At 40.7% G+C, this 13,964-nt stretch overlaps 1 protein-coding gene across 2 annotated transcripts in view; it reads right to left on the bottom strand.

Annotated features, from left to right (window-relative positions):
• Nucleotides 1-13,964, bottom strand: part of CFTR (CF transmembrane conductance regulator) — a 1,194,762-nt gene that overhangs the window by 538,767 nt on the left and 642,031 nt on the right. The gene's annotated exons all lie outside the window — the stretch shown is intronic.

Below are 13,964 nucleotides of genomic sequence, written 5' to 3'. Positions count from 1 at the left end.
TGCTCTGCACTTTTAATTAATCTGATATTTTACCTGTAAAACCCATAGCTCTTCTTTAACTATATGTCGCAAAACAAAAGGCAGGTTATTTTTTTGTAAGTACTAGATACAGTTCAACTTTTGACCTTTGTAACTGTACTTTGTAACTGTATCATTGTTTTCATAAACATCAAATCTATTCTACATTTTTTATTTGTCAGCCTCGCTAAGGTTTGCAGGAAATACACCCACCCCTTGCACCAGATATTTTCTCAATCATATTTTTGCATCCCCCACTTGGCTTCAAACCACTGGCTCACTGTATTGCTAATCTACTTTCTCACCCTCTTCCTCTAATTCTAAATAGCCACTCAATCCCACTTGTGGTTTCCTTTCATACATCATATGTCTAAGATCGTCAAGTTTTCTGATTTTAAAGTTACCTTCTAAAAGAAATTGCAGGTTTTTGACACCAGATGTCATCGCATGCCAGTCTGTTAGCTACACTGACAGATGAAAACCCACATCCTCCAACCTTTCAATTTTTTTCAAAATATTGGAGCATGTGAGTTTTCATAATTGGGTCCCCAAGATAAACATTTTCACCTTCTAAAATAGGTACACAAAATTAAAAGAAATAACCAAAAGTCAATCGAGGTGCGACTATGACTGTGGTCAACTAATCACAGCAAGACCTACACTAGCAATTGACCATTGCCAGCGCAACTCGTGGTGATGTCTTCCTTAACCCTGTGCAACTGTCAGGTAGCAATTCACCAATTACAGTGAGGTTCTGTAATTCTCGAGACTGACTCCATTTTATATTGTGCCACCATTTTGTGTTGTCCTCACGTAGGCCTGTGAAGGTAGCCTGGCGAATAAAGTGGCCTGGCCTTCTTAGTCCATGTATACATTAACTAAGGTTTCTTTGTGACTCTGAAATGAACTGTAAGAAACTGACCTCTTCACCTGAAACTGACCTTGCAAAGCCAATTTCCCTGATTGATCTTTGTCTGAGATTGCCAGTCAATGTTCAGGACATGGTTAACTTTTAGTTTCCTTGCACATGCCTTACCTTGTTCATCATCTGTTAATGTTTCTTTTTATGTTTCTTCATTACATGGGTTATGCTTTCAATTATAGGTGTGTCCGGCTTTGGAGGTTGAATTTGGGACATTCCTAATAATTTACTTTTGGGTTGGGATACTGTACATGTAATCATGCCATGCCCTGCAGTGCAATCTAAATCAGATTAACCTTTGTGAACTATGTAATTATAATGTGTTGCCGATATCCTGCCAAAACCCCAAAGGCTACTCACCTGCTGGCCCTCCAGATTTTCCATTTGTTTAGGAATTTAATTGGTACAACTCCCTTACATGCCTGGGGCAGGATAAAGAGTATATATTATGTGTAGTGAGACCATTCGGGCAGACTGCCTCATTCAGTTGCTAAGGCTTCTGTGTGACGTAGTCTCACTCATTTGAGTTTAATAAAAATGTGCTTTTATATTTTCAGCTTCTGTGCCAAATTCTTTATTATTGGTTTGAATGGACTAAGTATCAGTGAGACCCCTGAGAAGGAGTTCAGATTTCTACAAATGGTGCGGCCAACGCGGGCCTCATCAGAGAAGTGGCTATCTGAGGGAGTGATCTTGTCAGAAGACAGAAATCTACTGAGGAGGACAGGACAGGACTCTACTAAGGAGGTAGTCTGTGCACGGAGGTTCTGGGGATTCTTTGTCTCTGCAGCCCAGTATATTTCTGATCTTCCTGATTTTGATCCTCCACATGATGTCACTCCTGACTGAGAACCTTTTTGGCGTGAGTATTTAAAAAAAAAAAAAAGACTGTTAGGCATTTAGAACTTGTGAACTTGGCAGTTAGAATTTGGACAACCATTTATTTGGTATAGCTTTGGAATTTTGGAATTTGTGTTGGCCAACTTTGGATTTGTATAGGTTTGTATATGCGAATTGCAATTTGTGTAGGCAGGTAATGAGGAGATTTTTCTCTCTCTGGTTTTGTTGAATGGTGCAACATACGAAGAGTACTTTAAGCACTACTTTGGGTATAATATTTTATATTCTGCCTGTTTTCAAGCTCACATCAAAGAATGTGTTGCTTTTTGGAAGATACCATAGTGAGATGTGAATTAAAATTAGCTAGCTCCCCTAGAGGGAATACTTAAAAAGCGTTGGGTATAAAAACATATTTCTTCCTTGGTGATTTTGTATCCCCAGGGAATTAAAATATGGACATAATACATATAAGGATCCTTTGTTCTGTGCAATTTTATGAATGGAGATATGCAGAGAGATTTCTGGTGCTCTGCCAGCCAAAACTAGTGAATTGAGTGTATTTTGGCTTCTTGGACATACAGCAATCTGTTGGACGTTTTTTTCGCGGTCGTTTGGAACACTATTGAGAATCGTTTCTTGTAAATATGACTTACAACTAGCATTTACAAATGGTTTGGTTTAAGTACAGTCTGTGGGCTGTCCTTTGTTTCAGTCCTATATGTTGATCTGTGGGTTAAATGTGTGTTTAAATATCTATGTGGTTTTTCCCATTAGTGTCACTTTTGTAAGTGAATAGCGATGGCGCAATTTTTAAAACAAATGGCTAAAGCGCTGTATTGTGTGTCCTGAGTGTTTGAACCCTTTCTGTTTATGTCTGAAATTAGCTCAATGTGTGTTTGTGGGTTTTTTGATGTTTTCAGTCTGTTAAGTAAAATGTCAGATTAATTAATATTAAGTAAAAATTAAATAAAAATCCAGCAATTTACCATGTGATATGCTAAAATACCTATATGTTGCTATTTAATTTATAGACTAAGTAAAAACGCATATGTACAAACTGTTAAATGCTTAAAACAAGATAAAATTAAAATTCACATTCACTAGGAATATAAAAGGCCTAAAAAACAAATTGTGTGTTTTGTAGAAAAACGAACTTATAGCATTTTTTTACTTACATACATTGTATTACATGTAAACAGGCAAACACTTCAGCTAAAGTGAATTTTTGATAAATTCAAATGCATATTATTGCACACGCATTTTAAAACTTGAAATGTCTGTTTTAAGTAAGACTGCCACCGTGCTCAGGTTTCAACACTGTGAAGGGCTCTTACTGCCATTAAGGAAGCAGATGTTGTTTTTTGAAGGCCACGAATAACATCAGAATGTTTATTTAGCCAGGACTTAGCCGTTAGTTAATCATGGTTTGAACTTTGCATTTCAGAATAGTGTTTTACAGGGTTACAAAAATAAGGTTCATTATTTTGTATCACAGGAAGACATTTCAATTGAGGTTTTCCTCTCTTTAAGCATTTTTGTAAGCATATTCTTGGTTCTGTTGCTAAATGATAATTGTCCTTTTAAAAGAAAAAAAGTGGAGCGAAAATCTGTCATGTTTTAAGTTAGGCTTCTGTGCTTAGGCTCATAAATGAATGCGTCTAAAAATAATAGGCAAGGGATGCAGTTTGCTTTTATATGTGGAATTATCAAAAATTATTGGGTTTAGTAGAAATAATTATTAATTATGAAAAATAATAATTAAAAATAAGTGCTTCTAAATTCATTTTTTAATATTTATAAAGCTTAATACTCATACTATGACGTCCAATCATTAGAATTTAATTTAAGTTGTGTGTTACTGCATAATCAGGACATTAGCATGTGGGTTTTCACTTGGCGCAGGCGTAAAAACTCATTTTTCTAAGGAATTACATGAGATATGTCTAATGTCCAATCTCTGCAATCTGTAATGAACATTCTGACGATGATTAATAAGTAATGCAATTGTAGGATATTTAATTTTAAGTGCCCCAGATATCAAAGTCGAAATTGAGTTAAATAGACTTTTAAACAGCATTCTTGCCATTTACAATAGCTTTAAAGTGTCTCAGGCTTCAGTAAATGCATACATTTGTGTATAATACAAACTTGCAGGTTGTTACCATTTGAGGTTGCTTTTCATAGCTCAGTGAGCCAATGTGTCCGGTGCAGAGGTTTGAGTTTTAATATCAGGGTTGAAGGTTTTAACTCTAGCTGGGCCTACTGAGATGTTCATCCATTTAAGGTTGATGAAATGAGTACCATTGCATAGGGTGGTAACAAGCATTTGTTCTAAAGCTGGTATTTTGTGTTGTTGTGTTCTGTGAATTATTCACAGTAGATGTTTTTGAGTCTTAGAATAGGAGTGGATTGTGGCCCCTAAAAGGAATAATATATATGGTAAGTGGTTTTGGATAGGGTTGGTTATTGCAAGTTAGAAAGAGTTAGGAAGGCATTTTGTCTTTGACAGCTTCAGGGTGCAGAGGAGAGAAGATGAGGTCAGTAAGGTGGGGGTTATCAGTATGTTGAAACAAGATGAGTTTTTGTATGACTCCTTGAAGAATAAATGTTTGTGTGTTTTTCACGTTTTTGCATTTTGTCCTTCCATGAATTGTTCCTGCTAGTCCTGTGTGTCAGAAGCGACACAGTAAGTTGTATTTGACAGCTGATCTCCACTGACTGGTGATCCGCTGTCAAAAGTGAGGAAAGTAAAAGAAAGTCATTTTGGTGCCACACCACTGGAGTCAAGCTAGCCGGGCTGATGAGAGGTGTTACCTCGAAACCGGTCCGGTCCTCGGATGCTTGATTCCGTTCTGGGAAGGACATGGCTTTTGTAGTTCGGACTGGACTGTTCCCATGGGGCACAGGGTCAGAGCTGATTTGCATATCGCCATTGTCTAACCCAGGGTGGTGTGGAGTGCAAATAAACGATGGATTTGGGCCCAGATCTTTGGACTGGGGTGAGTGTGTGACATTGATCCACATTCGGTCCATCACCTGTTGTGTTTGTATATTCCGCCCTAAGTGCGCTGGGGATGCCCAGACGTGGGTCCCAGGCACTCCACACCACTGGAGTCAAGCTAGCCGGGCTGATGAGAGGTGTTACCTCGAAACCGGTCCGGTCCTCGGATGCTTGATTCCGTTCTGGGAAGGACATGGCTTTTGTAGTTCGGACTGGACTGTTCCCATGGGGCACAGGGTCAGAGCTGATTTGCATATCGCCATTGTCTAACCCAGGGTGGTGTGGAGTGCAAAAAAACGATGGATTTGGGCCCAGATCTTTGGACTGGGGTGAGTGAGTGACATTGATCCACATTCGGTCCATCACCTGTTGTGTTTGCATATTCCACCCTAAGTGCGCTGGGGATGCCCAGACGTGGGTCCCAGGAACTCCACACCACTGGAGTCAAGCTAGCCGGGCTGATGAGAGGTGTTACCTCGAAACCGGTCCGGTCCTCGGATGCTTGATTCCGTTCTGGGAAGGACATGGCTTTTGTAGTTCGGACTGGACTGTTCCCATGGGGCACAGGGTCAGAGCTGATTTGCATATCGCCATTGTCTAACCCAGGGTGGTGTGGAGTGCAAAAAAATGATGGATTCGGGCCCAGATCTTTGGACTGGGGTGAGTGTGTGACATTGATCCACATTCGGTCCATCACCTGTTGTGTTTGCATATTCCGCCCTAAGTGCGCTGGGGATGCCCAGACGTGGGTCCCAGGCACTCCACACCACTGGAGTCAAGCTAGCCGGGCTGATGAGAGGTGTTACCTCGAAACCGGTCCGGTCCTCGGATGCTTGATTCCGTTCTGGGAAGGACATGGCTTTTGTAGTTCGGACTGGACTGTTCCCATGGGGCACAGGGTCAGAGCTGATTTGCATATCGCCATTGTCTAACCCAGGGTGGTGTGGAGTGCAAAAAAACGATGGATTTGGGCCCAGATCTTTGGACTGGGGTGAGTGTGTGACATTGATCCACATTCGGTCCATCACCTGTTGTGTTTGCATATTCCGGCCTAAGTGCGCTGGGGATGCCCAGACGTGGGTCCCAGGCACTCCACACCACTGGAGTCAAGCTAGCCGGGCTGATGAGAGGTGTTACCTCGAAACCGGTCCGGTCCTCGGATGCTTGATTCCGTTCTGGGAAGGACATGGCTTTTGTAGTTCGGACTGGACTGTTCCCATGGGGCACAGGTCAGAGCTGATTTGCATATCGCCATTGTCTAACCCAGGGTGGTGTGGAGTGCAAAAAAACGATGGATTTGGGCCCAGATCTTTGGACTGGGGTGAATGTGTGATATTGATCCACATTCGGTCCATCACCTGTTGTGTTTGCGTAATTTCGATTTTAAGCCAGACAAATTAAACAGGCCAGAATATTGGGTTTTGGGCTGCAGGTTCACAGTGCATAAAGTGAATGCAATGGTGTTGTGTGTCACCGCCTATTTATATATGCTATTGTACTTTGTCTATGCTTTTTGTGCTTGATATACAGCGCGTATATCTGATGGCTTGGCATGTGTGTGTTTTTTTATCTTATGCATGTTTTTGTTTTATGTTGCTGCTTTTGATACTATTACAAGTTCCCCTATGTTGTGAAGGGATTTTTCATGACGATGCAAATCGCTGCACAACAGTTGGGTAAATTTGCGCTGATACTAAATTTCACAGATATGATTTTTCATGTTGTGAACAAGACAGACAACACTTCATCAGTGTATGTCAAATTTGGCTATATAATATGGAAGAAAAATAAAAGAGATATACAGGATCAAATTGTGTCACCTGCAGTTAGCTATGACTGCCCTTTCCCTCAAGGAACAGGCAGCCCTAGATTTATGTTTCCTTGATTGGACCTAAGGATGAAATTATAGATTTGTGGCTCTTGCTAAAGGTGACCTAAACTTTTCATTTTTTTCTCCCTTGAAGAAGGAACTGGACCATTAGCTGAGATTACCGTATATGGTGTAGGGGCCAGCGGTTGAGTTCAAATTTGTGTACTATTGTGACTTTTGTGTATCACCCATACTCTTGGTATTATGTCACAAACTTGACTATCACCCGAGTAATTTTTTTTTGTTCTTCCTATAGATTTTTCTTTTGCCACTTCTCCCCTGACTGATGTTGCATTGTGCCTAGTTATTGGGGATTTTAGCTGTGTCCTACTCCTATTTCCCTTTTCCGTATTCCTTTCACCAGTCAGCCCTTTATTATAATTGATGTATTGTTCAAGTTCACACTTCCAGACTGCAGTGATGTACCTGGGACCACCATACTATGTATAATTCCCTTTGGTATGACCAGGCTGGTTTTCAAGAGTTTTCTTTAGGCCTACTTCGATGTTTTCCAGTCTGACCGTCAGGGTAGTGATAGACTGGTTAACTGACTTAATATTATAGTAAGACAAGTTTTGCATCTCAATAGGAGATACCTTATGTTTATTATTTTTTGAATATGACAAATTCAATGCCTATTCTAATTTGGTTTTCAGTTTCTCTTTTTTTCTGCTGCTTTAATTTTTGATAGACTAGATGTGTTTTAATAATGGAAACACCAGGACTCTCTAGTTTTTGTCTTTTTGTTTCCACATTTTGATCATTAGCCTTTGTATTGCATAGTACACCTGATGCACAATTATTAAAAGGGAGGTATCTACATGACCCTGATAATCTGTATTATGTGATTTCGCTTTTGAGGAGTTCTAGACAAGGAATTTAGGAAAACTTAGACTTAATCATTGAGAAAAAATGTTTACCCCATTAGATGATGTCACTATGTGTGAGGACATCCATTCATATAGAATTCTCATGTAGTTATCTACCCTTTGATGGTAGAGGATATGCTCTCATATGGAAACCCAATTGAAGAGGCCAGAGTCACTGTTTTGCCTACTGCCTTTGTCTTTGTTTTCTATGGGAATGAGAGTGCATTTTAGATCACAATAGTCCCATGGCATATGGACACTCCTTTGAAGATTGCAGGCCACCTGCTTGCAGTCCCCTTGTTAAATACATTGAACTGTTTTTGTACTAAATTGAAGGAAACTAACAACTGTGTCACATTTCCTACATCACTAGGTTCTGCGGGATCTTCCAGAGTCAAAGGAAGAATGATACCCTGCAGAACGGTGATCAAGGCGAATCCTAATTCTCATCAGTGTCAGCTACAGATGAGAGGCCCTACAGTCCTAACACCCAGAAAGTGCTTCATCAACTGCATCTTCAAAGCATTGTGCTTGCTTCATCACAAGGCGTTGAACATCAGAGAAGAAGGAGGATCTGGTTTTGCCACAGAACCAGAGTTTCAATGCAAAAGAGCAAAAGCTACCTGTCATGTGCTGGTAACCTCTGACAGTGTGCAGTCCCTTGAGCCCCTTGGCCTGAGTTTTGGCCACACATTTCCCCTTTTTCCTTTGCTTCAAAGGAAAGGGCAGTGCACCGGAGGATCCAAGATTGGCAAAAGGCACTACATTATGGTGCCCATGAAAGAGCAGCCTGAGCATCTTCTGACACTGAATAATGAGTGTTGGAGCCTGAGAATGTAGACCCAGGTCTGCACGAGATGATCTGTGCCCATGATCAATGAAGAGCACACTATCTGTAGTGTCTGCCCCAGAGGAGAGATACTGGTGCACTGCCTTGAGACATTGAGACTTTCAAGTGAGCTGTGAGTGTTTGCCACGAGGGCACTCCAACGGATACTGAGAAGAACTATTTTCATGGAAGGCCTGAATCAAGAGGCCTAATGCGGAAGAAGACAATGGAAGCGGATTTGATGGACCATAGAAGCCTGCCAGAGAGGCTTTGAACGGACTTTGGGCACAGTTGCACAAGCGATTCAAGTGCAATTGTATAAAGTAAATGTTAATTAAGTTCTCATTTGACTGAATTGCCATGGAAGAGGAAGTGGCTCCGCCTCTAGCATCCAAAAATGGCCCACCAGAAGTGAGTCCTTGTGCTACTATGTGTGTTCGGAGACCTGTTCCGAGAGAAGTAGAGAATAATAAGATGATGTTACAGCAACACCTTGACGACCTATTGAATATCGATATAGACCTAGATTCAGATTAACATGAGTCTTAGGTTATTGCCTACGTAATGGCAAAAGGAGGGTCTGAGGTTCTGTAATTCTCGAGACTGACTCCATTTTATATTGTGCCACTATTTTGTGTTGCCCTCACGTAGGCCTGTGAAGGTAGCCTGGCGAATAAAGTGGCCTGGCCTTCTTAGTCCATGTATACATTAACTAAGGTTTCTTTTTGACTCCGAAATGAACTGTATGAAACTGACCTCTTCACCTGAAACTGAACTCGCAAAGCCAATTCCCCTGATTGATCTTTGTCTGAGATTGCCAATCAAGTTCAGGACATCGTTAACTTTTAGTTTCCTTGCACATGCCTTATCTTGTTCATCATCTGGTACTGTTTCTTTTTATGTTTCTTCATTACATGGGTTATGCTTTCAATTATAGGTTTGTCCGGCTTTTGGAGGTTGAATTTGGGACATTCCTAATGATTAACTTTTGGGTTGGGATACTGTACATGTAATCATGCCATGCCCTGCAGTGCCATCTAAATCAGATTAACCTTTGTGAACTATGTAATTATAATGTTTTGCCGATATCCTGCTAAAACCCCAAAGGCTACTCACCTGCTGACCCTCCAGATTTTCCATTTGTTTAGGAATTTAATTGGTACAACTCACTTACATTCCTGGGACAGGATAAAGAGTATATAATATGTGAAGTGAGACCATTCGGGCAGACTGCCTCATTCAGTTGCTAAGGCTTCTGTGTGACGTAGTCTCACTCATTTGAGTTTAATAAAAATGTTCTTTTATATTTTCAGCTTCTGTGCCAAATTCTTTATTATTGGTTTGAATGGACTAAGTATCAGTGAGAACCCTGAGAAGGAATTCAGATTTCTATAGCAGTATGACTTCTTTGAGAAAGAAATCAACACAATTTCTTTAGCCACAACCAACCACATATTTTTCAAAACTGATTCTGTCTGCTAAACTAGAATGAGGTGGAAATGAAAAATATCAAAAGCGAACCTCACTAATTAAACACAAAGCAATACCTTTATGGCACTGGCAATCACACTAATGCAGATAGTTGACCCGCATTTTACAAGGCCCTTTCTGCAAGATCATCCCCAAAAGTTTTGCCTTCACTCCTCCCGTTTTTTCTGACTTTGTTTTGCTGGCCTTCGGAATCTGCACATTTTAACCCTCCTAACCAGTGCTAACGTGCTTGTGCTCTCTCCTTGAAACAATGTTAAATGGGACCAGGTAACCATGTCATGTTTGGTGTCTCTGGAATTGTAGTTTCAAATCCTAACTTATGGTTAAGTGGACTTTAAATTACAATTTTGAAAATATCACTTTTGGAAAGTTGGCATTTTCTTGCCATTTGGTGCCTGCAGGCTGTCTCCGGGTCACATGTGTGGGAGACAGTTAGGCCTTGTGTATACCTCCTAGACAGCCACAAAAATGGGGAGCTTAGATGTGACTGGATGGGCCATCTTTGGCAGGATGGGAAGGAGGGGCTGGACCCAACTCAACTTACGCATGAATAGGCCATGTCGTAGTTAGTCTGAAGCCAGAGCCAGGTAGCCAGAGCACCTGTGCACTTCAAAGGCATGCCTCTCGAAGCTTCTCCCCACTTCAAAGGCACAACAGGGCATAAATACTGGACCTCAGACACAAATTCTTCAATACACTTCTGGGTCTGTGGATACTCTGCCAGGAAGACGTATTGCTGCCCTACTGTGTTGACCTGCTGCCCTCTTACGTGGGTGAGAAGGACTGGACCTGCATCTCTTGAACCCAGTACCTGATTGATTCCAAGTTGCCTGGCCTACTGAACTGAAGCCTAATAGGCACAACAGGGTTCCAGCAACGTTGCTAATTTACCTCAACTGTGCCATCTGTGAGTCTACCCTGCCAAGTGGTGCCACCCAAGTCCTGGACCCTTGGAAGTAGCTTAAGGTTCTTTGCCAGCCTCTGTGGATCCGTTCAGCAAAAAGATCGTCACAGCAAAGATTAATTTAACGCAAAAAGAATTTAAGCACACCATGACAAATCAAATGAATGCCATGTATTCTTTAATCATTGCATGATTACAAAGGACAGTATGATTATCTGTACTTTTCTAAAAATGGTGCTCGAGAAAAGGGGAGAGAGAGTGCTCAGGAAGGAATGTGCGCTTGTGAGGGTTCTAAAAGAGGAAAGGCAATGCGCAATATATACACCAAAGATCGCTGAAACCCATCCAGCCTTGTGAAGGCAAATCAATACAAAACAAACATAGCATTATTTTGACACAGATACTTCATTTCTGTCATCTGTACTTGAAAGGTTATAAAGGACCATCAACGTTTGGACCCCTATGAAAGATGAAGATTAATTGTTCCTTAGCCTGTGGTCTTCATCAGGACGAAAAGGGAGACACCTAGAGACAATTAGATCGACTCATGTTAGTCTGGTGATGGAGAGTGCTAATCTAAACAATGATGAATGATAACAATGAATGTTTACCGATTGGCACCAGCTGGATGAATCAGGCTGAAAAATGTAGAAATGGTAGGCCTTTTCGGGTCCTGTGTCAGAGAAGGTGAGAAAGGAGAAGTCACATTGATCTGCTTGGATTGGACCCGTTGCAAAGCCCTGCATCGCCTTTGCAATTACAACGCCTTCGGAACTGCTACTGCATGAAGCATCCTCAGTGCATGTCCCCTCATCAACAGCAGCCTCAATGATAATGACGGACTCTGCATTTCAGCCTCACAGCTCTTCATAACCAATGCATTACCTCGACTGTGTGCCACATCCTCGATATCGGACTTTGCATCACAAGCTCCATCAATGGGATCCTTGGTGATGATGCAGTCCCTCACAGCGCACCCTCACCGCACCTCGGAACGGACACATTGCTACGGCTGTAGAAAGCATCTTCAACACAGATCCTCATAATGCTCTGCAAAACAGGATTTAAAGTACTCTGTCCAGGAGACATAACTGTGTCCCTGCAGCTGGTCTGCTCTCTATCAGGTTCAGCCTGAACTTGTGACTTTTTCCCAGTCTGGCGTGACCAGATATCCACAGTCGGCACAGTGTGGTTTTTAGGTCTATTTTCACTAAAAACTTTAAAATTGCATGTCATCTGTTCTGCTGATTGGATTTTTGTTGTGTTGGTCTAGTTATATTTATTGAAATTAGTTCTATTTTTCTAACTTGATGTGAGATCCTTTTTGTGTGGTGTTGTCACTTCATTACTGTTTGTATTCTTATACAAATACTTTGCACATCCCCTCTAAGTTAAAGCTGACTGCTCCGTGCCAAGCTACCGGAGCGTTGAGGACAGGTTAATTTAGGGTTGGCTTGTGTCTCACCCTGACAAGGACTGTGGTTGTTGCCTGACCAGGGCTCACAACCAAGTCAACCAACAACCCAATTTCTCAAAACCAGTGATAATCAATCCACTTAATTAGTATAGAGTGTTTACTCCAATTCACCAAAGAAGCATATAACTAATGTATGACACATGCATTCTAATTCAAGCCTATACAAATCTTTGTACTTTGAAGCTACTGTTCCCAAAATACATTAACTGAGTGCCACAATCATTCACAATGCATTCCATCCTACTAATACAAACCGAGTGTGAGCTCAGGAGCAGCTATGGAACACCGGAAGACACCAAATAATACAATTTAGATTTGGACATGGAAATTAAAGAATGTGGACAGATTGAAGAAAGAGGGCAAAAATGATTACAGGGTGGATCCGTTTTTTTATCTTCAATCTGCCACGTACCAGCAACCAAAATCTGTAGGTGCTATCTCTTAGATAATCAACAGATAAATCTACACGTCCTTAGTGAAAACCATAAAAGATCTTGTGCACCCCCAACATGAGGGTGTTTTTAGGCATTTTCTCCATAGAAAATAATAAATGTCATACATTCAACATGGTGTGATCAAATGTTGCAATATGATAACAGATCCAAACAACATTATAATAGGTCATATTATACCTCCATCCTAGCACTGTCCCCTACATGAATAATATGCCCCTTTGACCTAATGTAATTGTAGGTATCGGAACAAATATGGGTACTTAAGCAATGGAAAGACTAATGAATGAATGAACTTCAGTGGACGATCAGGAAGAGCCTTGAAAAGTATCTAAGACCTTCTTTCAGAGTTCTTTAACCCCTTCAGTGCTGCGCGAATTCCGCTGCGGTGCTGAAGGTTCTAAAGAACCTATGGACTCATAACGGAACGGTTCCGTCATGAGCACAGGCCAACCGACGCTCATGACGGAACCGTTCCGTCATGAGCACCGAAGGGGTTAGAACAAGATGTCATTGCAAAACAAATAGTGCAAAATGTTCTGTATGTGGTGTCAATGAGAAATATAAACACACAATAAAAATGAATAAACAGCAACCATGTTAATACAAGATGAAGTTGAGGCCTAGTTGAGGCCTACTTTATCATAGGTTAGCAAAACATCGGGCCTGATTATGAGTTTATTGGATGGGATAATCCGTCACAAACGTGACAGATATACCGTCCGCTGTATTACAAGTTCTATAGGAAATAATGGAATTGTAATTTGGTAGGCAGGATATCCCTCACGTTTATGATGTAGTAACCCTTTCCGCTAAACTCGTTATCAGGCCCATAGTTTTGTATATCTTAGCATTTTCATTTTAGTTGCAAATTAATCATATTAATAAATGCATATAGTTCAAATTAGGAAATAACTGCCAGAGCTGCAAGCAAGAGTTTATATATCACTGACATTCTGCTTCTCTTTAACATTATAGTGCACAAACTACTCTATAAAAATGTAGTAGTCTAACTTTATCATATCTATCTTAGGTATCAAAAATACAGAAAAATGTATTAAGCTGGTCAGAGAATATATAAATAAGGTGCAAATGTTTTTACCTTTAAATCTATTCACGATCATATGTATCCCAAAGATGAATGAGTAAGCTAATATCTTTTGAGAGACATATTGTTTTTCCAAAAATATATCTGTATATGTTACACAGTGGTTAATGGCATTACATACTTAATTTAGAGTGATGCTATCTTGATTGAATTTCTTGTTTTCATTAATGCTAAAGGACAATT

The sequence above is a fragment of the Lissotriton vulgaris genome, chromosome 1_1, assembly GCF_964263255.1.
Source record: "Lissotriton vulgaris chromosome 1_1, aLisVul1.2, whole genome shotgun sequence".
NCBI classification, from domain to species: domain Eukaryota; kingdom Metazoa; phylum Chordata; class Amphibia; order Caudata; family Salamandridae; genus Lissotriton; species Lissotriton vulgaris.
The sequence above is the reverse complement of the archived record's forward strand: the minus strand, read 5'-3'. Positions and strand labels throughout refer to the sequence as shown.